The sequence below is a fragment of the Maniola jurtina genome, chromosome 5 (genome assembly GCF_905333055.1).
Source record: "Maniola jurtina chromosome 5, ilManJurt1.1, whole genome shotgun sequence".
Lineage (NCBI taxonomy): Eukaryota > Metazoa > Arthropoda > Insecta > Lepidoptera > Nymphalidae > Maniola > Maniola jurtina.
This window is the reverse complement of record NC_060033.1, coordinates 14,927,969-14,951,997: the sequence shown is the minus strand read 5'-3', so window position 1 is coordinate 14,951,997 and position 24,029 is coordinate 14,927,969. Positions and strand designations below refer to the sequence as shown.

The window sequence follows — 24,029 nt, the reverse complement described above, 5'->3', positions numbered from 1 at the left end:
GAAAAAGTTTCAACAGCAAATTCGGATTAAGTATGATGCAGTCTTTCAGGACCAAATAAAAGCAGTGTGAAAGAATAGCCATCCTACACAGTTACTGGTCGGTGCAAAATTTATTTAACCCCAAATCTCACCCAGGTTATAAAATGTGGGGTAATAAAATTTTAAAATTTTCCAAAATCGACATTGTGTTACATTGTTAACTAAAACGAATGTTAATAAAACGGGAGACGCTGGTATTCTCGTAGAACCTTTATGGCACGTGTAGCAGAGAGAATGGAGATCGTTGGGGTGTTGTATTTTCAGGTAGTTATCAAATAACAATGTAGGCAGTGCAAACGCTAAGCCTGTAATGCGAATTGTTAGAATAGAATAGAATGGAATAGATTTTTATTCAAATAAACTTTACAAGAGCTTTTGAATCGTCAAATAATTTACCACTGGTTCGGAATGCCGTTCCTACCGAGATGAACCAGCAAGAAACTCGGCGATTGCTCTTATCAATTGTTCTATTTACAATAATATTCCATACTATACAAGCAATTGCAGCCCCACGCATTGTTGGAGCGAGTCAAATCCATGCTTTTTTATCACTTAATCTTCGATTATGTAATATGCTTTTGCCAGGAGCATACTTTTAATGGATTTTTTAAACTTTTGTAAAGGCAAGTCCAATATTGACTGTGGAATTTTATTAGGTATAAAATATTACACTCATTCCCACAAATGACTTTCCCACTTTTTTGAGGCGGAGGTATTCACCCGTTGGACTACAGCTGTGTAACCAACCATAAACTTAGTGATAGATTAATTAAGACTCCTTCCTGGTCTGTAGGCTGAAAGTTCTGAAAGCTTCGGCTGTGGCTAGTTACCACCCTACTGGCAAAGCCGTGCCGTAGCATTCCAGTACGATGCCGTGAAAGAACTAAGAACCGATCAGGGGTACGGGTTTAATTAAACTTACTTTCCCCATCCAGGTTAGTCCGCTTCCATCTTAGACTGCATCATCACTTACTACCGGGTGAGGGTCAAGGGCTAACTTGTATCTGAAAATAAGACACGGAATCAGATAGGTATTGACTTTGTAAGAATTCAGATAAAGCTTACAATAATTAGCTCGTAATCTCGCCGCGAGCTGTGGGTTGTTCAGAGAAGACATATTTATGGCCGCCATTACCCGAATTATCCTAAAGACGCCTTCGTATAATAAGTCCTAACCGGGGACGTAGAACGTAAATTCCTACGTTTTGTGACATTTTATTTTAATTAAATTTATCACAAAAGTCTCTCCGTCACTCGCTCCATACAAACGTAGTTCGTCTCTCGTTGGAATACTAACCAATCATACTCAATGGAATTTTGTAGAAACGTTCCGGGAACTAATATCTATGCCTGTGGTTTTCCAGATTTCCGTTAAAATATTCGGTTTCAAAGTTACGCAGTCTTAAAAATTCACATACAATTTATCTTCGAGCCCCTGTAATTTTAAAAGTACATATTTTTAGAAAAATCTAAAACACCACAGGCACAGATGTTAGTTTCTAGAATATGTCTGCAAAATTTCATGGACTTTGGTTGCTTAGTATTCAAATGAAATTGGGACACGATTGTATGGAGTAAGTGACGGAGAGAGCCCTGTTAATGTAAATTTTTAATAAAATAAAAAAAATATAACAATTTTATAAAGAGGAATTGTACGAAGAGGTTGATTGTTTACTGGTGCTGGTCATATATATTATGATTGCCTCCCTGGCGCAGTGCTAAGCGCTGTGGTCTTATTAGTGGGAGGTCCCGGGTTCGATCCCCGGCGGGGTTTGAAATTTTATAATTTCTAAATGGTCTGGTCTGATGGAAAGCTTCGGCCATGGCTAGCTACCACCCTACCGGCAAAGCCGTGCCGCCAAGCGATTTAGCGTCCCGATACGATGCCGTGTAGAAACCAGAGGAGTATGGGTTTAATGGAAACTGCCATACCTTTTCCAGTTTAGCCCGCTTCCATCTTAGACTGCATCATCACTTACCACCAAGTGAGATTGCAGGCCAGGGCTAACTTGTAACTGAATAAAAAACGATCAAGATTACAGTGGAGTTTGCAGCGGACGTGAAACGGCGTCCAGTAATCTTGACGGCGTATGGCTATTAGTAAATCTGTGCTATTAGTGTGCATGATAATATGCACACTTGACGGTGCATGGCTATCATTTGACTGGACGCCGCATCAAGTTCGCTGTAAACTTGATCGTGTATGGCCATCAATAGCTGTTAGTCAGTTTGCCAAAGCTAAGGTTGCATCTCGCACGCTAGTGACAATGGAAACAAGGCATTTTGTAAGCATGTTACGTTCTACGCTAACTGAGAGTAGGTGTAGAGTACATAGAGGAGATGGGAATGTGCCCTCAGGCGCTTATCGACGGCTATTTATTGCGCTAAAAGCGTGTAACAATGGTATTCTTTATTCTTGTGCTCCTAGATCGTTTGTTGCACTGTCCGATCCGTCAAACTATAGTCTTGTGCGTTCTATTTGTGAAAAGGCAATTTTAACCCCCGACCCAAAAAAGGGGGTCGGGGGTTAAAATTGCCATGAATCGCAGCCAGCGTTCTGGGCACCCTGCCTCGTTACAGTGATTTGGATGATATTTTTGTTTTATAATTTTTGTATTTAAGTATTTTTAACATTTGTGAAAATCTGTATTATTACTTTCTGAATAAATTTTTCAAGAAAAAAAAGGGGGTGTTATAAGTTTGACGTGTGTATCTGTGTATCTGTCTGGGGCATCGTAGCTTCTAAACTAATGAACTGATTTTAATTTAGTTTTTTAGGGTTCCGTACCTCAAAAGGAAAAACGGAACCCATATAGGATCACTTTGTTGTCTGTCTGTCCGTCGTGTCTGTCTAGAAACCTATAGGATACTTCGCGTTAACCTAGAAGCATGAAATTTGGCAGGTAGGTAGGTCTTATAGCACAAGTAAAGGAATAAATCTGAAAACCGTGAATTCGTGGTTACATCATTAAAAAAAATTAAAATATGTTTCAATTTTCAAAGTAAGATAACTATACCAAGTGGGGAATCAAATGATAAAACTTTACCTGTATATTCTAAAACAGATTTTTACTCATTTTTGTGCATAGTAGATTTTGATTTATCGTGCAAATTTCGGAAAAAATAGCCGAGTACTGGACCCTCAGTGCGCGAGTCTGATTCGCACTTGGCCGGATATTTTATTACAAGAATGAGGTAAATCACCGGTTTTTAAGCCATTTCTAGATAGATAGTTATTGGGTACTTACAGGATGATCTTCCCACGCTGTCATGTAACACTTTCCAAGGCTTTGGTATCAAAGGAAGTGGAAAATATCGCTGCGGGTCGTTATCGACGTAGACTATTTATTTCGCTAAAAGCTCGCTCGCGGTACAATGACGTGTTTTATTATTATTTTGCTCTCAAGGACCCGCGACCTAAACTCAATACGTACCCTCGTCATACCTAACAGAGAAAGGAAATATAACCTCCTGCCCAGTCATGGGTGTCTTTTTAACCCCCGACCCAAAAAGAGGGGTTTTATAACTTTGACGTGTGTATCTGTGTATTTGTCTGTGGCATCGTAGCTCCTAAACTAATGAACCGATTTTAATTTAGTTTTTTTTGTTTGAAAGGTGGCTTGATCGAGAGTGTTCTTAGCTATAATCCAAGAAAATCGGTTCAGCCGTTTGAAAGTTATCAGCTCTTTTCTAGTTACTGTAACGCTGTAACCTTCACTTGTCGGGGGTGTTATAAATTTTTATTTTACACTTGTTCATTTTGATATAAGATACGGTGTTCTGTACAAATTCATTTCTCCACAACTTTTCACCGTTTTAACCAGCACCTCCTCAATCAACTAAAGCCATATTATATACTAATATTAGATACAAAAGTCTATGATTGTCTGACGGCTAACTTTTTACGGGCCATATCGATTTCGATAAAAGCTCGCGCGTGACAATGACGTGTTTTATTAATATTTTGCTCTCAAGGACCCGCGACCCAAAACCCAATACGTACCCTCGTCATACCTAACACCATAGTGAAAGGAAATATACCCCCTGACCAGTCATGGGTCTCTTTTCCAATTTGCAAATGCATTTCTCCCCACTTATTCCCTTATGTAATTCCTTAATCGCAATCGATCTTGTTCTAGGCTATTATTACGTAGATAATCTGAAATATAAAGTCTATCATATAATCTAAGTATGTATGTAAAAGGAGAATTTGACTTTAACATATTAATATCAATACACAGTTCAAACAGCAGCTGTGTAGAGATTTTGCATACACTTGTAAGTTCTCTTTAAATCATAGACCTACTAAAAAGGAGAGAAAGGATCTCGAGAAATTCTATCTGAGCAAAGCTGCGGTTCAAATTGTTCATAATAAATCCTTTCTTTAATGATGTTTTTTAACTTAAGTGTTTATTTAGTGTTCTTAAGTTTTTCAGTAGGAATTTTTAAGACAGCGCGTTTGGTACTCTCGCAGCTTTTAAGTTGAAGAAAGTACATGAGATACCTACAAAAGCATTTTGTAACCATTTTAGGTCTCAACTAGGTACTTAAATGATTCAATATTACCTGGAGAAAAACTCGCACGTAAGTATAGGGTTCTTTTAATTGCGGGATAGTAAAGGATTCCTACTGGATTTTCGACCTAAATTTCAGGACCTTTTGGTTAAAAAGCCGCGGGTGAAAGCCAGTTTTCCCATAGTTAATCCCATTTCGTAATCTTGGAATAGAATCCTTTTGCCGGTGAGCCTGATGAAGAATTAATATGGAAGCCTACAATGGTATCGTACAAGATAATCCTTCCACTATTCAGCCTTCATTAAGGTAACGTCTCGCCGATGGATCGTACCATTAATAGAGTAATGATATCATCATGCGATAAAGGGCCTACAACTACTGTTAAAGGTATGGCAAAGTAATGGCGTTTTCTAGCAGTCCGAGCATAAACTGTGCAAGAACGTAATCAAGACTTATTAATTCTGTCGGCTTCATTAATACTGTAATAACCTACCCGCTCTCGGCTGATTTTAAACTACGGAAATAATAATATAATATATAAATATCACTCACCCTACTTTTAAATGTCACTGTTCACACTTAGATGTAATATAATATTACTTTACGGTTGGTTAGGACTGGCATTAAGAAAAGACAACAATTTAACTCCACTGTTTTAAAAAAAAAGACAAAAAACATTTTTTTTCTCGATGCCAATCCTATCCCTTGTTTTACATATAAAGTGATTATTAGCTAGATTTTTAATTTAGATTTATTGTAGCTATATAGACAGGCATATTCGCCAAGTGAATAATCTCTAAAAATAAAGATAAAAAATAAAATAATTGATTCTCATGGCGTTTGCCTCGCTTTGTTGATGCAAATTCCCGAGAGAACTATGAATATGTTTAGGCTGGTAGAGCTGAAAAAAACAATTTATGTTTGTGATGCTATTTCTAATTGTGATGATGCAAAGTAGTTTAGGCCATTTCTTTCAGGTGGCTACGGTCGTAGCTAGTTGCTACGCATAGTAAGTAATTCGCTACGAAGGAACGGCGACCAAACTGGATATAATTGAACATACGTTGCCATACATTGCGCATAAAAAATAAATAAAAAAAATCTGGGAAAGATTGTTAGATTTACTTGCGGTGGTGGCTTGTGAGATAGGGAGTCATACAGAAAGGAATTTTAACACAAAAGTGATCCCCCTTTCATATTAAACAAGCTTATTATGGGACTATAAACCCTTTACATCGTGAACCAATAAGATATTCTTTATATATTCTCGAGTCATTGACTTTTTGTATGGGACGGATGATTAATTGTTCACGATTTAAGGGTTGGTTCCACACACACACACACACACACGCACGCACGCCAACACACACACACACACCCCCATCCATTAAATTTAAAACGTTGAGCAGGTACAGTGACCTCCTTTTTAGGGGTTGACCTTATACATTGGGTAACAATAAACAGAGCCTGTTTTTTTTTCAACTATCTTGCTAATTCATGGACCAATCGCTATATTTTTGTCTTAACCCTTAGTAAGGCAATAGAGTGCGGGTAACGATTCGCTAACGCGCTCAGAGGGACATATTTACTGGCGCACGGGGCTAACCGTTAGATTTTACTGGAGATTAAGAGATTCATGACGCATTGGGCGTTCTGATAGAAATTCCCTCGCGTTTATCGTTACCGCTGGGACTAGAGCTTTATCATTAACTAACAATGATAACAACGATATTGCCACAGAGTAAGGATGCTATGTTATAACCTACTATAGAGGGTTGACGAAGACGGAGCAATCATACGACAGGTGGTAACGAGCGACCCGGGATATCCATAGTAATGCAGGTACATTTTCCACGAGATTAAAAGCGTCGGACTTCTGTATCTCCTTGTATTGTGATATTGCTAAAGGCAATGTCTCACCGGTGCAGCGTCGCCGAATCGCATGGAGCCGCTGAATTCAGGCGGCAAAAATCAAGGTTTGGAACACTCTTCCGCGCGTTCCGCGCGCTTGTTTCCTACCAATTACAATCCGGGTATCTTTAAAACAAGAGTGAATAGGCACCTTCTAGGTAAACGCGTCCCATCTTAGACCACATCATCACTTTCCATCAGGTGTGATTGTGGTCAAGCGCTTGCCTATAGTGAATAAAAAAAAAAGTGGTTCACAATTCACATGCCACGGTTTTCGGTACATACAGTGTGGAAGTTCCTACAAGAAACCTACGTCCAGCACCTTGACCTCTATCGGTTGACCGTGTTTTTTTGCGAGAAGGTCCCTAGTTAAAGATCTAGAAAGGGATACGTAGGCTACTTTTCATCCTAGAAATTAGTACCGACGAGGTTTTTACACATTAACAGAAGTTTTCATGGCGCTCTCCCCAGCGCTTTCCATACAAAAGTAGTTTAGTTCTTGTTTGAATACTAACCACTCAAACAGCGCATAACTGCGCAGGCTCCTGCGGTAGTGGAGCGGTGCGGGAGGGTGACAGTTGTCACAGTTGACGAATCACTGAGCTCTCGCGTCACGTCATCACACCCCTCCCGCACCGCTCCACTACCATTATGTCTTTAAAGTTTAAACCTAACAATTATTACAAGGAATCAAAAGCTTAATTTGCTATAATCCGCCAAACCAAAGAAATCTATATGGTGCAACAAGTAGCACGCGACATGCACCGCCCGCCCTCCCACTGATAAATATACAGGAAAAGCCAGCCAAGCCACCATACAATGCCTAGTTGCAAAGTTAAATTAATTTTGCAATTAGGTATTGTAAGGTCTACATCTCCTGAGGATGCTCCGGTGTCGGGGCGAAACGTGCGTAGAGTGGTGTTGGGATTTGTATGGTGCTGCGTGGTGGCGGTATGTGTGGCTTACTTGGTGGCTGGCTTTTCGTGCATGTTTATCAGTGGGAGGGCGGGCGGTGCATGTCGCATGCTGCATGTTGCACCATACAGATTTCTTTGCTTTGGCGCATTATAGCAAATTAAGCTTTTGGTTTCTTGTATGTCATGGACTTCCGCAAAATAACGCTTGCTTTACTATATTTAACAATTATTACTTCCTACTTCCAAGTGTAAAGCAAATTACGTTTGTTTGGAGCATACTACGAATGAACTCCTCATAAGATAAGCATGACAAAAACTTGCAACTAATACACAGACGCAAAGTCATCCACTAATGTTAAGTGAATTAATTAGTATGACAAACACTATATCTTCATCAATCTCGAGCCCTTAAGTACCTCTCAAAGATCTTCTCAATGTTAGAGATTATCGCCCAACTTGGTCTCTGATTACCATCATAACACTTTGTCACGGAGGCGGATCGCTGACAACAATTAGTTAAGTAATGTTCGTCCGAAAGGACCATATCTAAATATATAAAAGGAAAAGCAGGCTGACAGGCTGATCTATCTCATCATTCAAGATTCAAGATTCTTTAATAATAATTTGCAGAAATATTTTTTACAATGAGATGTTATTTAGTACTAGATTTACAATGAGATGTTATTTAGTACTAGAGGATGCCTACGACTTCGTTATAAATGCGAAAGTGTGTCTGTCTGTCTGTCTGCTACCTTTTCACGGCCCAACAGTTTAACCGATTCTGACGAAATTCGGTATAGAGTAAGCTTATATCCCGGGGATGGACATAGGCTACTTTTTATCTCGGAAAATCAAAGAGTTCCCACGGGGTTCCTGAAGACCCATCCGTTTAACCGATTTGTATGTGGTACCGAAGTAGCTTGCGTCCCTGTAATTGACATAGGAAACTTTTTAGCCCAGAAAACCAAACAGTTCCCACGGGATCTATAAAAATCTAAATCCACGCGGATGAAGTCGCAGGCATCCTTTAGTACACTATAAACAATTAGATGTTGTTGCTACTTCATCGCGTGGATTATTTTTCCAAAAATTTCTGATTTTTCGCTCATGTCACTCTCTTGCGGTATGATTCGCTACAGGGTTGTGTGCACTAAAAATGTTTTTACCATGTTCTTTAATCCTGTTTTAAATACAATGTTTTGTTATTTAAAAAATCATTTTTTCCTGCCCTGATCCATGCAAAAGAATCACGTCAACCCGTTGCTCCATTGCGGCTTGATTGAAGGACAAACACTTACGCATAAATCCCGGGAGTGATACTAGGTTGGTTATACAACCAGTATATACGTAGGATAGCGTAGGAGTAGTATCAGTGATCGAGCCTACATCAAGTATTAATTCAATTTATAGTATTTAGCTAATGTCGTCCGCCGCGTCAAACGCTTGCCTAATGCACTAATTAAAATAATAATTATGTGCATGATTAACTATACTAATTACATCGTTTACCACGAGTTAAAATCTGATCAGGAATATCCTATGCGCTGGTTTTGTTGTCATTAGAGTTCGTATCGCCAACGGGACTAAGCCTCCGCTATCCGTCGCCCGTGAGCAACCGCTGAGTTTCTTGCCGGTTCTTCTCGGTAGGAAAGGCATTCAGAACCAGTACATGGTTCCATTGGACCACTGGTTCATTGGATGGAACCATTAGACGTTTCAAAAGTACTTATAAAAGTTTATTTGAATAAAAATATTTATTTTCGATTTTATTCTATTCCGTCTGTCTGTTAGCGGGGTGTATCTCATTATATCTCACAAATATTTTCGTACAATGCTTATTACACGATGCATATTTTGTATTTTCAGGGGCCGTCTCATCAGACTGTAAGAGTAAGGAAAAAGACAGTGCGCTTGTGTTTACGCACATACTTATGCACCATAATACATGTTATTGACCTCCGAAATCCACTATAGAGCTGAAATTTTCACAGAAAATCAAGATGGCTTTAAATATGGTCGCTATGCGAATTATCATTAGGTTTGTTTAGTGAAATGGTCTGATTGAGTTGTCGTTTTAACATCTCAGGGAGTTAGCCATATCCCTAAAGGATATGGCCAACTCCCGGTTTATGCCATTTCGTTGTGACACATACATTGAGATCTAACTCTTACGATTTAGTCCTTAATCTAAAGGTGAACCTTAGGCCTACTCATAGGGCCTACTTTTGATATGACAGTTGACAGTGTATATTTATAATTTATAACACCCCCGACAAGTAAAGGTTACACAAACTAGACAGGAGCTGATAACTTTCAAACGGCTGAACCGATTTTCTTGGATTATAGCTAAGAACACTCTCGATCAAGCCACCTTTCAAACAAAAAAATCTAAATTAAACTCGGTTCATTAGTTTAGGAGCTACGATGCCACAGACAGATACACAGATACACACGTCAAACTTATAACACCCCTCTTTTTGGGTCGAGGGTTAAAAATGGCGAGTGAGGTCACAAAATGCACGCACGAAAAAAGTCCCAATATGTTGATGCTGAAACATGGTGCGTCTTATAATTACTATTGATAGAGACAGTTACTATATTATTGTTTCACGAGAAACTATGAATATTCAATGCAGTCATTATAGGGGTGATCTGGATTAGAGAGCCGTACGGTCGAAGTACAATAGCATTGGTTAAGCTACGTCGATCTGAGTCTGTTATCAGATGAGGGAAGATAGACCCTAGTGGATCGATACAATATGGATTGTTTAATACCTCCATTTCCTTTGATGAATACTTAGGGCGATTAGTCACTGCATCCGATCCGAATCCGTGAACATAGGTTCCGAAATAGTTATAGAACTATTTGTATGAAAGCTTACGCACTAACTCCGACTTTCGTCATCCGAGTTCTTTCCGTCATCCGTAAGAATAATCTCGGATATGCCTCGGATTCAAATCGGGCGTACTATATAAATGTTTTTTTTGACACATAGATGTGTCAAAAAAACATTTAAAGGAGATCATTCTAGCTCCATACATTTTTGGGCCTTTTCTGAAAGTGCCGGCCAACGAAAAAAAATGGTACGGATCGTTAGAACTAGCCATTTGGAGTAATAGTTAATATGGCAGAAAAGTTGTAGGATTGTTCTGAACCAAGTTATACAAGGTCGAAGATTCGTCATTTTCATACATTTTATTGATTTCTAAAAATGCTGGGAAACATAAAATAATGTTAGATATTGCTAGAACTAATGATTTGAAGCAATTGTCATTATGACGCGAAGGCTGTGGGGCCATTATATGTCGTGTTATACAAGGTATACAAAAAATGAATATACTTTGTATTATTAATTGTAACCGATTTTATGATTTTGTTACTGTTTCGATTGTTTTATACGAATATGAATACACGTACAATTATTTTGACTCCCACGAAGTGCTGGATCAGCTGCAATGTGGACAAAATTCGTTTATACATACCTGGATTGTATGCGGCCTTGTAATACTAGGTGATCTCATCCAGCCATCTCCCAAACTTCTGCCACTGGGAATTGGGATATCTCCGGCGAGCTCTGTGATGAATGCACCATTTGGTTATACGTACTGTTCACCATAGTAACTACGGGCTTGCTTCAGACGATAGCTACCCAAAGCAACCTGCGTCAATTCTTCTGTGAATCTAGGAAAGTCATTGAATGGAGGATGTTGGCTTCCATAGCCTGGAAATGAGCTCTCCTTCTATTATAATTACATATTGTTGGTGATAACAAGTTCTGCTGAACTGTTTTGCTCACTGACCGTTCATGGATTACGTCAAGAAAATCACGCGCATGCACGTTGTTGTCTATCAGAACATGATAGCCGTTCAGCAATGCTGACAAAATCCTGAAATTATCGATCATGTTACTTAATGTCCGGTTACAAATCCTGAATAACCCTGAGTAAACAAAAATCTTTTCCAAAGCGGTCGTTAATCATTTACATTATCCAGCAGCAAATGGTAAAAAGTCTAGATTTATTGGCTTGGTCAGTAGTTAGCTGGGTTTTTTACTGATGTTTTGTTACTGGCATTTGTGCCACATAACCGCACACCTCAAGAAAGAAAGATTACCTCAAGATTGTTTATGGTATCTCTAAAACCATGGACTAAGATAAAAATCCAGTAAAAATCTTCTATATCATTTAAGGTATCATTTAAAAGTTGCTGCAGCGTGTAGATTATTGTTCCGTCGCAACAAATATAAAGGCTTTTAGTGGTTTCGGAACTTGTGGTTAGGGTATGATTTTCACTGGAAAAAGTAATTAGTGCTTTTCTGAAGATATATGTACATGCCTGTATCTGTCTGTACATGCCCTTTATAGATAGCCTTTCTTTCTTGAGGCATGCGGTTATATGACACAAATATAAAACAAAACATTTAAATGAAACCCAGCTAATTACTGACCAAACCAATAAATCTAAGCTTGTTAACATTTGCCGCTGGATGGTGGAAGTGATGAACAATTGCTTTAAAAGAGATTTTCGTTTGCTCAGGATTGATCAGAGTGACCGGGCATTAAGTAACGTGATCGATTATTTCTGGATCGCGGTAACATCGCTAAACAGCTATCATGTTCTGATAGACAATAACGTGTACTACAGACGTGATTTCCTTGACAAAATCCATGAACTGGTCAATGCGCAAAACAGTTTAGCAGAACTTGTTATCACACACAATAATTATAATAGAAGAAGAGCTCATTTCTAGGCTATGGAAGCCGACATCCTCCGTTCAATCACTTTCCTAGATTCACAGAAGAATCGACGCAGGTTGCTTTGGGCAGCTATCGACTGAAGAAGGCCCGTAGTTACTATGGTGAACAGTACTTATAACCAAATGGTGCATTCATCACAGAGCTCGCCGGAGATTTCCCAGTGGCAGAAGTTTGGGAGATGGCTGGATGAGATCCCTAGTATTACAAGGCCGTATACAATCCAGGTATGCATAAACGAATTTTGTCCACATTGCAGCTGATCCAGCACTTCATGGGAGTCAAAATAATTGTACGTGTATTCAAATTCGTCTAAAACAATCAGAACAGTAAAAAAATCATAAAATCGGTTACAATTAATTATACAAAGTATATTCATTTTTTGTATACCTTGTATAACACGACATATAATGGCCCCACAGCCTTCGCGTCATAATGACAATTGCTTCAAATCATTAGTTCTAGCAATATCTAACATTATTTTATGTTTCCCAGCACTTTTAGAAATCAATAAAATGTATGAAAATGACGAATCTTCGACCCTGTATATCTTGGTTCAGAGCAATCCTACAACTTTTCTGCCATATTAACTATTACTCCAAATGGCTAGTTCTAACGATCCGTACCATTTTTTTTCGTTGGCCGGCACTTTCAGAAAAGGCCCAAAAATAATGATCTCCTTTGACCGACTTCTGCTGTCCCGATTTTTTCTTTCAATACAGTGGAGTGATCCTTACATGAAACAGAACCGATTGATTAAAAAAATTGGTCAACCTAGACTACTAGCTAGACCAAAAAAAAAAAAATTGAATATGCCAAAATTGTTTCCACAAAAAAAGACCTTAAGGTTCCTAAGACAGTTTCCTGCATCTCCTCTAATTTTGGATTTCCCCATACTGTCTCTTAAAAAACACACTCTATATGTTGTCCTACAATAGTTGTTGCTTTTTTATTATTTGTACCAAAAAGTTGTAACAATAAAGAGAATAAGAAAGAAAAAGTGGACAGGGATGCACTTATCTTATAAGAGATCTCTAGCCGTGACCCTTTGGAAGTGCAATTATAAGCAATTATTACCTATTATATAAGTGGCATGTCACATCGAAAAAGACTAATGAGAAGCTGGGTGACAAACATACACACAAGCCTACGTAGTCGGAAACTAGGCCGAACACGTCTGTGGTACGTGGAAGCAGACATTAAGGCCGTTAGATAAAGATGATAGTCTCGCGAGTCTCGCATAATTATTATCACTCCTAAGGCATGAAACACACAGAACGCGCGACGATATTTTTTAAATTCCATTACAAGATAGCCTTATTGCGATTAATTTCAATTTCTTTCATTCATTGCCTCGCTATTTATTTATAAAAAATCGGTCAAGTGCGAGTCGGACTCGACCACAGCTCACTTATCATTCCTATGTCATTTTGAAATATTAATATTTTGTTGTTACACAAACAATACACATTTTGTGAAAATTTTAACTCTGTATCTATTACGGTTCACGAGATACAGCCCGCTGACAGACAGACGGACGGACAGTGGAGGCATAGTAATATGGTATTGGCACCTTTCGAGTACGAAACCCTACTAAAAAAACCGGCCAAGTGCGAGTCAGACTCGCGCACTGAGGGTTCCGTACTCGTCGGGTATTTTTACCAACATTTTGCACGATAAATCAAAAACTATTATGCATTAAAATAAATAAAAATCTGTTTTAGAATGTACAAGTAAAGCCCTTTCATAATATGATACCCCATTTGGTATAGTTATCTTACTTTGAAAATTGAAACACATTTTTTTATAAAATGATGTAACCACAAATTCGCTGTTTTCAGATTTATTCCTGTATCTGTGCTATAAAACCTACCTATCTGCCAAAGTTCATGATTCTAGGACAACGGGAAGTACCCTATAGGTTTCTTGACAGACAGACGGACAGACAGACAACAAAGTGATCCTATAAGGATTCCGTTTTTCCTTTTGAAGTACCTTAAAAAGAAAAAAAGATGTCGCACTGTCTGTGCTAGTACACTGGCAGTTTCCATCGCGAGTTCTGTATAATTCAGCCTTAGCTACGCGTTCACGCGAAATAATTTAAGGGCAGTCGACAGTTTCCAAGTTTCTAGAAACTTCCCGAAACTCCTATCAAAAACGGTGAACTTGAGGGACGAACTTTTAATCGTTAAAATTGTTGAGGACTCTTTATTACTTTCGCTGAGCTGTGTCACCCCTTTCTAGACGTGGGAAGCAGACCTTCGTCTTTCATTACGGGAATTTCAAATTTTGGGGCTGTGATACAGAATAATGGAATCAGTTCAAAAGCAAAAGTTCATGTATTTGACAATTCATTATGTGACTATCTCCAAAATCAGGGAGAGAAGGAAATTGTGATAGAAATTAATAAAATTGAGTGAATTTATGTCATTCGAATGAGAAATGTGGGGATGTGTAGAAGAACCAAAGTAACCATCATTGCTCAAAGGGTTACGAAACTAAAGTAGCACATAGTTCGAAGAACCGATGGACGTTGGGTTGGGGTCCATAACACTGAAGGAGGCTACGGAGCGGGAATGAGTTTTAGTTTTAATTAAAATAATAATAATTAAATTAAAAACTAAACTCAATTAAATTAAATCTAAAAGCTCATCGAGGCTACCGCAGCGAGGCATTGTACCCAAGATGCTGGCAACATTACCTCTTTAGATGGCCAAACTAATTCTTTGCTCATGGTAGCTGCCAGCTCTCGGGTCCCCGGTTTATTTTATAGAATCGTCAGTTATTAATCCCCGACCCAAGAAGAGGGGTGTTATAAGTTTGACGTGTGTATCTGTGTATCTGTCTGTGGCATCGTAGCTCCTAAACTATTGAGCCGATTTTGATTTAGTTTTTTTTGTCTGAAAGGTGGCTTGATCGAGAGTGTACTTAGCTATAATTCAAGAAAATCGGTTCAACCATTAGAAAGATATCCGCTCTTTTCAAGTTACTGTAACCTTCACTTGTCGGGGGTGTTATAAATTTTTAATTTACACTTGTTATTATACCTAATTCTAAACATAAATAGGAATATTTCATTTCACAAAAAAAAAACAATTAAAATATATTTCCTAAAAACTTAGTAGGTACGTTTTTTCTTGTCCCATATTCGCAATGAACCGCCGTCAATTAATTTAACGGAGAATAGCAGTGAAGTAATTAGTAAGCCAGTAAACCGAGTAAGTATTTGCTTAGCCCAGTTACAGCTTTACAACTTACAGCTTAATGAATAGCTTAATATTTCACGCGTTGAAAGCATTTTGCCTTTATATACGAAATTACTTGCAAAATGTTAGCTTATAGTTTAAATGGTGGTTTTATGGCGTATAGTTTGGTATTATGATTAAATATTGTGTTATTAACAAGTGTAAATTAAAAATATATAACGCCCCCGAAAAGTGAAGGTACAGTAACTAGAAAAGAGCTGATAACTTTCAAACGGCTGAACCGATTTTCTTGGATTATAGCTAAGAACACTCTCGATCAAGCCACCTTTCAAACAAAAAAATACTAAATTAAAATCGGTTCATAATATATATGTATATATATATATGACGTGTGTATGTGTGTATGTGAATATCATACACAGATACACACGTCAAATTTATAACACCCCTCTTTTTGGATCGGGGGTTAAAAAGGTGTATATGAAGTGGCTGGCCAGGCCAATTCGGAGAGTCTACATTTCGATTCCGGACACACACCTTTAATTTTTCGAGATTATAATATGCGTTTCACACAATTATCACTTGCTTTAAGAGTGAAGGAAACATCGTGATGATGATGATGATAAATAAACTAACTAACAACACTACTTATTAGTTATCCCAGTTATAACATAGTATATGTAATAACAGACAGACATACAATATTTTGACGAAACAGGCCCTTGTTTTACGACGAATATTAAAAACGAAATGTTTTTACATTATTAAATTTTAATCTTTTTTCCATTTAATCTCTATTTAATAAAAAAAATACTTGTATTTTTGTATGAAATGTAGATACAAATGTAACAATGAACATAAAAATACCAGTGAATACAATACCTGCTATCTGCACGTTTACACTGATGGCCATAAAAAGTGAGGAGCTTTTTATTATGAAAAACAACAAATGTTAAAAACAATATTATTGTAATGCAATTATTTAAATGTAATAATTATATTATTATACTAGGTAATAGAATATCAATATGAATCTAGCGGAGTTGGTAGGTAGATGTAAATATTTTAATTAGGTTTTCATGTAAATATTTTGTTTGGCTCTGTTTAACTCTAGGTTTTCTTGAAAAAAATAAGAAAAATTGGTTGAAATCTATAATAATGTTATAAATATAAATCTATGGCTGCTGTGTGTTACCTTTTTGCGGCTATCCACTTTACTGATTTCGACGAAAATTGGTACATAGATAGTTGCCATCCTGGAGACTGACAATAATTAATCACACTAATATTATAAAGGAGAAAGTTTGTGTGTGTGTGTGTGTGTGTGTGTGTGTGTATGTTTGTTACTCCTTCACGCAAAAACTACTGGACGGATTGGGCTGAAATTTAGAATGCAGATAGATTATACTCTGGATTAGCACATAGACTACTTTTTATCCCGGAAAATTAAAGAGTTCCCACGGGAATTTTAAAAAACCTACATCCACGCGAACGAAGTCGCGGGTATCAGCTAGTGCTGTATATCTCGGAAAATCATTTAGTTGGCATGAGATTAAAAAAATCTTAATCAACGTAAACAAAATTGCGGGTATCAGCTAATCAAGTGTAATTTAATGTTTCTAATGCCTTCTTCTGATTCTAAAATATTAATTCTTTGTTAGATGGATCCTCCAATTTTTAACCCCCGACCCAAAAAGAACGGTGTTATAAGTTTGACGTGTGTATCTGTGTATCTGAGTATCTGTGTCCATGACATCGTAACTCCTTAAGTAATAAACCGATTTTAATTTAGTTTTTTTGTTTGAAAGGTGGGGCTTGATCGAGAGTGTTCTTAGCTATAATCCAAGAAAATCGGTTCAGCCGTTTGAAAGTTATCAGCTCTTTTCTAGTTACTTTAACTTTCACTTGTATTGGGTGTTATAAATTTTTAATTTACACGTCTTGTTCTCTGTAATTTTTTTATAAATAAATCCTATTTTATTTGTCTGGCAGTGTACCAACTTTCAATTCACTAAAAAGACAGCGAAAATGATTTTCATTTCGTAAGTTAGGTAGCAAGCGGAAAACGGAAAACAAATATTTTACGATGCCGTAATACAGGGAGATGCCATTATTCATAATTAGAGAATGCAATGTGTTTAAAAATTGAGCCCTTCAACCTGACTGATGATTTTACTTTATTGGTAACATAGTGTACCTACCTGGCAGAAAAATTAAACACTAAACCAGAAAGAGATTATCGGCAAATTCCGCTTCGTAGAGATCGTATATTATAAAGTTTTGTCGCTGAGTTATCAGTCCCAACGACAATGTGTAATCTTTCCTGCCTAAAACTAAAAATGTTAGTTTTCGACAAAACTTGTAAAAACGTAAAATGAATGAAATAGATACTTTATCCCAAAGTCTATCGGTTTTTCGAACTATGTGCCCTGCCCATTGCCACTTCGATGTAGTTGTAACGATAACTCTGATTCTCCTGCGGATCTTTACATTCCTGATTTGATCACGTAGTGTAACTCCAAGCAGAGCGTTCTCCGTGAGGCCCATGATAACAATGCATAATATACAGAATATGCATAGTATATAAAGAATACATTCATGTCTCTTGTGTATGAAATTAGCTTCTCTATAGTTAGTATACCTCCATGCCGTAATGTTTTTAATACTGCGGCCTACGGAACGAACTTCGTATTCATAATGAAAAACTCTTTGAGATGGTATACCATTATAATTTATATTTTCTCATAAAAATGCTATGTTTTCAACAATGCCCACTTATATAAAGAAAGGATTTATTACTAACTGCTTCGGCCCGGCTTCGCTTATGCGGAATTTCTGAAAATCCTTTCTTAGTGGTCTACATTACGACAGAGAACGTCAAGTTTTTATTCCCAATGGTTTCAGTTTTACATTGATGTGTTATCAGTCAGTCAGTTTCTTTTATAAATATAACTAACTGACCGGGCGGGTCAGCTTCGCTCGGGTGGAATTTAGAAATTCCAGGCAATTTAGGCAGGCCCAGCTCTGGGATTTTTACCCATTTTTACCAAAATTTATCAATTCTAACCACTGTGATGGCTTTACTGAAATAAAATAATACTTAGGTACGGGTTAGTATAAGTAGTGCTATATTTTCTTACTCAAACCTTCATATTATAACTTAGAAAGCGTTCGACTCACATCAAAGTGGGTTAAGTCTAAAATATATATTCCATTAAAGCTCGTCGCTGACTTGCAGGAGAGCGGTTACGCGTTCCGATCGGCCGAGTGTCGGCGTGTAATGAATTCGACCCACTTACTCCACGTGGCACGTAACAAGCCGTGTACTGTCGAGTGGAAAATCTAACTCCAGAACGAATAAAAAAGCAACCTAGTAGGTATAGTACGCGACAGGTTGAGATGGCAAGCGGGGTATGAGGCGGGGGACGCCCCTCACCTGCATGTCACCCTGCATGCTCGACAGCTAAACAAATTACTTATGGAAATAAGTAATTTGTTTATTTTTTTAAGCAAACTAAATAAATAGCAACTCTAGCAAAGTCAAAGTCAAAATCATATGACATTTATTCTACTTCGAAGACGCTTAAGCTAGTTTTTGATAGATTATCGGTTAATTGCTAAATAACCAGATTTCAGTCAGGCAGCCGCGGCAGACAAGTCCGACGCTTTGTTTCCGCCTTTAGTTATACAGTAAGGATATATTGTTCTAGTATCGATATCGTCTTATGTTACGCAAGGTGGCTTGTTAGGTCCAAACTAGTAAATGTTACCATTAATTAATGTTTAATTTCAGCAAAGTAAATTTAATATTTTTCAAAAACACTTTTGTCAGCGAGTGTTTGTGACTTAGGCCCGTTTAACTTAGTTAAGGCCGGGTGTATACGGCCGTCCTGTGATACCTGTGAATAATACTCGTTAAACTTGTATGGTAGTACAGTTCGGCCCTTAGGTCCAGTTGCTTGAGTGGTGGTCAACGTTACGTTACAGTTAAACGTTGATCGTCAATAAAAGCAAAATGGTTGCATAAGTTTGTTAACTTTGAATCAATATTACCCTGTAATGGAGGTCAAAGAATACCTCCTTATATCCTCTAAATAAAAAGTCTTACAGAGTTTGGCCTCGTATTCAGGGGTCCAAGGTTCGATCGCGGGCACGCATCTCCAGCTTTTTGGAATTATGTGCCTTTGGAGCAATACAATATAGTGATATTGTATTGCTCCAAAGGCACTAGCTTCAAGGATAAAATCGTAAGGAAACCTATATGCCTGAGAGTTCCCCATCACGTTTACAAGAATGCGTACACACTTATAAGGCATACTTAAATCCTTCTTATTCAGGGAGTGCTCTCGCATACTAAATATTGGCTGGTGATGAGACTCCACACTAAAAAAGATTTTTAAACAGTTATTATTGTAAAAATGTGAATGCGACTGTATAATCATCTGTACAAGCCCTAACTATCTATAGATCGCTATTGCGCAAAATTGCGAGCGGACTGTATCTCCAGAGTGCCTTAAATTTGAATGGAAATTTGAAATTCAAGGCTCCAACAAAAGAGCCCAATTTAGCCCCCAAGCCCGGTGCAGGTGCATGACGGGGGCATCTGATACCTTCTAATAACTTATCATACAGAGTATTTAGGCTAAATTATGCACCAAATTCAACGGAATATTTCCACTAAATTTCACTAGAATTTAGTGGAAATATTCAAGACTAGGTACCCTTTACACCACTACTTTTTAACTAAGATAATTTTTTTAACGGCGAATACAGGAAAAGTTGCTTGTTTTAAATATGCATGTCGGAGATATTTTCATATTGTTCTCAAAGGTGTGTGAAGTCTACCAATCCACACTTGGCCAGCGTGGAGGACTATGACCTAAACCCTTTTCATTTTGAGAGGAGATCTGTACTCAGTAGTGAACCGGTGAGGGTTGTATTTATAACCCCCGACCCAAAAAGAGTGGTGTTATAAGTCTGACGTGTGTATCTGTGTATCTGTCTGTGGCATCGTAGCTCCTAAGCTAATGGACCGGTTTTTATTTAGTTTTTTTTTTTTTGTTTGAAAGGTGTCTTGATCGAGTGTTCTTAGCTATAAATAATCCAAGAAAATCGGTTCAGCGGTTTGAAAATTATCTGCTCTTTTCTAGTTACAGTAACCTTCACTTGTCGGGGGTGTTATAAATTTTTGATTTACACTTGTTTTAACGTGGGATAGGTATTTAATGATCGAAGACGTTTGGTAAACTAATCTAATTTAATAAGCCATGGACTGGTACGAATGTTTTCATTAATTAATTCGCGACTCCTGTACAAACCGCGCACGAAGTCTGAGCATTTAAGTAGTTTCTCTTTACACCGAGTGGAGGCAGTAAAGCAAAGTGAACACTCATAAAATGGCGAAAACTAACTTTATACGGACATTTTAAAGCTTTGCGAAAGGAAAGGAGTATCTTATTCCTACAATGTGAATTTAATGCAGAGTCTTTCTCACTTTGCATCTCATTTTCGTGTATTTTATCGTCAGGATTTTATAGTGTTTGCAAGCAATTCAATATCCGGTGTACCTATATCAAATATCAAAGTATGTAGTATCAAAGTATGTATCTGATGTTTATTCGATATCTTCTATCAATTCTTGCTTTAATGGTGAAGGAAAACATTGCGAGATAACCTGCATGCCTGAAAGTTGACCATAGTGTTCTCAAAGGTGTGTGAAAGCTGCCAGCGTGGTGGACAACGGCCTAAATCCTTCTCATTATGGTACTGCCCTGTGTTCAGTAGTGGTTCGGCAATGGGTGGATCTGTACAAAAATTGTTTTTTGAATACGATTAAAGCCTGGGTTAAGGAACAACGCACACTTATAGGGTAGAGTGGAGTCGAGGTGCAGTGATTTAATTTGACATGAACTATGGCTGAAATTGGTAAAGTTAAAATAAAACACGCCACTGCCGCACACATGTGCCAATGTAAATAAGCTGACTTTGAATTTTTGTCATAAAAAGGCTCTCGGGCCCACTTCACTCAACTGTTGTGACTGGATGTGAGCGTTGCGCTTAAAAATGCTTAGTAAAAATAATAAACAATCTTATATTAGTAGTCTAGCGACTCTTTGCCATCATTGTTCTAACGACCAAAGCTTCACCGTTAAATTCGCAAAGTGAAATCCGTAAGATAGTCGCAATAAAATGTTAATAATTTTATTATGTACGTGATAGCTCGGTGCAACTGAAGTGTACAAGTTTTAATCAAATTATTATTTGTTCCCTTTACGAGAGTTTCCAGTTTTTAGGTCGCTAATTTGTGAATTAGTCAGCTGAATTGGCAGTGGGCAGGCTACGTCTGCCGCAGAACTGAGGGCCGCTGGGGCAGACGTGTTTTGAAGTGGAGACCGCGAATCAGCAAGCGCAGTGTGGGATGACCTCGGACCCGCTGGACTGACGACCTCAAGAAGATAGCGGGAAGTGGGTGGATGAGGAATGCGGAGGATCGTGTGGTGGCGCGCTCTTGGGAAGGCCTATGTCCAGCAGTGGATGGAAACAAGCTGATTGATTGATTGAATTTGTGAATGTTTAGTGTTTAGGCATCTGATGATTAATTTATCACCACTATATCGTACGAATTTAACAATTTCGACCATCAAAAGGAGTACAATATTATTGTACCTACTTTGAATAAATGATTTTGATTTTGACTTTGATGCGCTTGTCAAGTACCTAGAACAAATTATAATAAGGACAGGTACTCCATATAAAAGTGCGCGTGGACTTTTTGTCAGCGACACAATGATTTTTGTGTCCGTAGTGTGTTTTCGCTCTAAGGGCGATTTTAAATTGCCGCCGGCCGCAAAGTGCCGCGTAGCGGCAGCGCGGCTGCAGCGCGTCATATCATTGTTCGAAATTATATGGATTTAACAAGGGTGCCTTGAGTAATTCTAATTGCTTTGGCTTAGAACTCTAAATATTTCCTAAAAAATAAAAATACACAGGAACATAACTAGGGTACATATTAATTACATTACATCCAATCTTAAATCTCGCTTCATTTTACTTAATCAAACAAAATAAACGAACGTGTCGCCCTTCAAAGAATTCCCGTTATTCGTTATGAATAAAATTGTAAGAAGGTCCTAAAACATCGTGTATTAAAAGTCAGGGGAGCGACAAATATTTGTTTCCTTTTTTATTTTGTTCGTAAAATTAGCTTGCGATGTGAAAATATTTATATTTTATAATAAACTTTGTTACGGGGAAAGCTTTAATACCTTAAAAGCCTTTGCACTAACAAGGAACCATTTAAGCTCAATTTAAATATATTATTATGAAAGAAAAAGGTGTCCGACTAGCTGATCTATCAACGCACAGCTCAAACTACTGGACACATAATATTATACTGAAGGGGTTTTTGAAAATTCAACCCCTAAGCGTGTAAAATAGGGATTTGAAATATGCGTAGTCCACGCGGAGGAAGTCGCGGGCATAAGTTAGTTCGCTATAACTCGCTGAAACAGCCACCACGGCCAAAGCCTCCCACCAGACCAGAGCAGTTATTTAGAAATTATAAAATTCTACAATCCTGAAGGGAATCGAACCCGGGACCTCCTACTAATCCACAGCGCTTACCACTGAGCCACGGAGATCGTCAAATCCATACTTCCATACTAATATTATAAATGCGAAAGTGTGTCTGTCTGTCTGCTACCTTATCACGGCCCAACAGGTTAACCGATTCTGACGAAATTTGGTACAGGGTTAGCTTATATCCCAGGGTCGGATAGGCTACTTTTTATACCGGAAAATCAAAGAGTTCCCACGGGATTCCTAAAAACCCGTCTGCTTAACCGATTTGTATGAAATTTGTTACCGAGGTAGCTTGCGTCCCTGTAATTGACATACGCATTTTATCCCGGAAAACCAACAGTTCCCACGGCATCTTTAAAAACCTAAATCCACGCGGACGAAGTAGCGGGCATCCTCTAGGAATAATATAATAGTCCGAGTCAATAGTTTTATGAACGAGTTCCATCTTATTGCGCTATAGAGGTATTTGAAACCCACGTTCAGGAAAGAACAAGTTTTATAACTGGGTAACATTTGTTACTCTTCGGGAACGGTTTGAAATGTTCAATCTAATGGAAGTTCCAAAGTTAATCCTTGCTATCATAGCCGACATTACACTTGGGGGCCGTTGCCTGGCTCGGGTTATTTCTAGTTAAAACATCTAACTTATTGCGCGAAAAGATAACAAAAATCTAGTACTTAATTACATTTTTGACAGTATCTGATGCCCGTGGCTTTGACCGCATGGATTTTGGTCTTTAAAAATCCCGTGGGAACTCTTTGACCTCCTTTCCTACCGAGAAAAACCAGCAAGAAACTTGGCGGTTGCTCTTTTCAAATATTTGTTTTATAATGGATGAAAACCCCCACTCCAGTGAGGCGGATCGATGTGAGAGCAAACAATAATGCCTGCCGCAGATTCTCATCATCGTCTCTGGAAGCTAACCGTTAATAATGTCTCTTTGCATCGTAAACAACTGGACTGCTAAGGCCGTTCCACATTTGCGAATGTCGTTTGACTGTTTTGGCGGATTATAGAGAATTAAGCTGGTTCCTGGTACTTTCTACCTAATATTAAGAGGGGCCTCTCCGTCACTCGCTCCATACAAACGTAGTTCCAATTTCA

The 24,029-nt window shown here is 38.1% G+C and overlaps 1 long non-coding RNA gene across 1 annotated transcript in view; it reads left to right on the top strand.

Annotated features, from left to right (window-relative positions):
* The first annotated feature begins 6,766 nt into the window (after positions 1 to 6,766).
* LOC123865103 overlaps positions 6,767 to 24,029 on the top strand; it is a 40,192-nt gene continuing 22,929 nt past the window's right edge. Inside the window, exons 1-3 of the long non-coding RNA XR_006795896.1 lie at positions 6,767 to 6,778; positions 13,227 to 13,232; positions 14,243 to 14,246. This is a non-coding gene — a long non-coding RNA (uncharacterized LOC123865103). The remainder of the gene's footprint in view (positions 6,779 to 13,226; positions 13,233 to 14,242; positions 14,247 to 24,029) is intronic.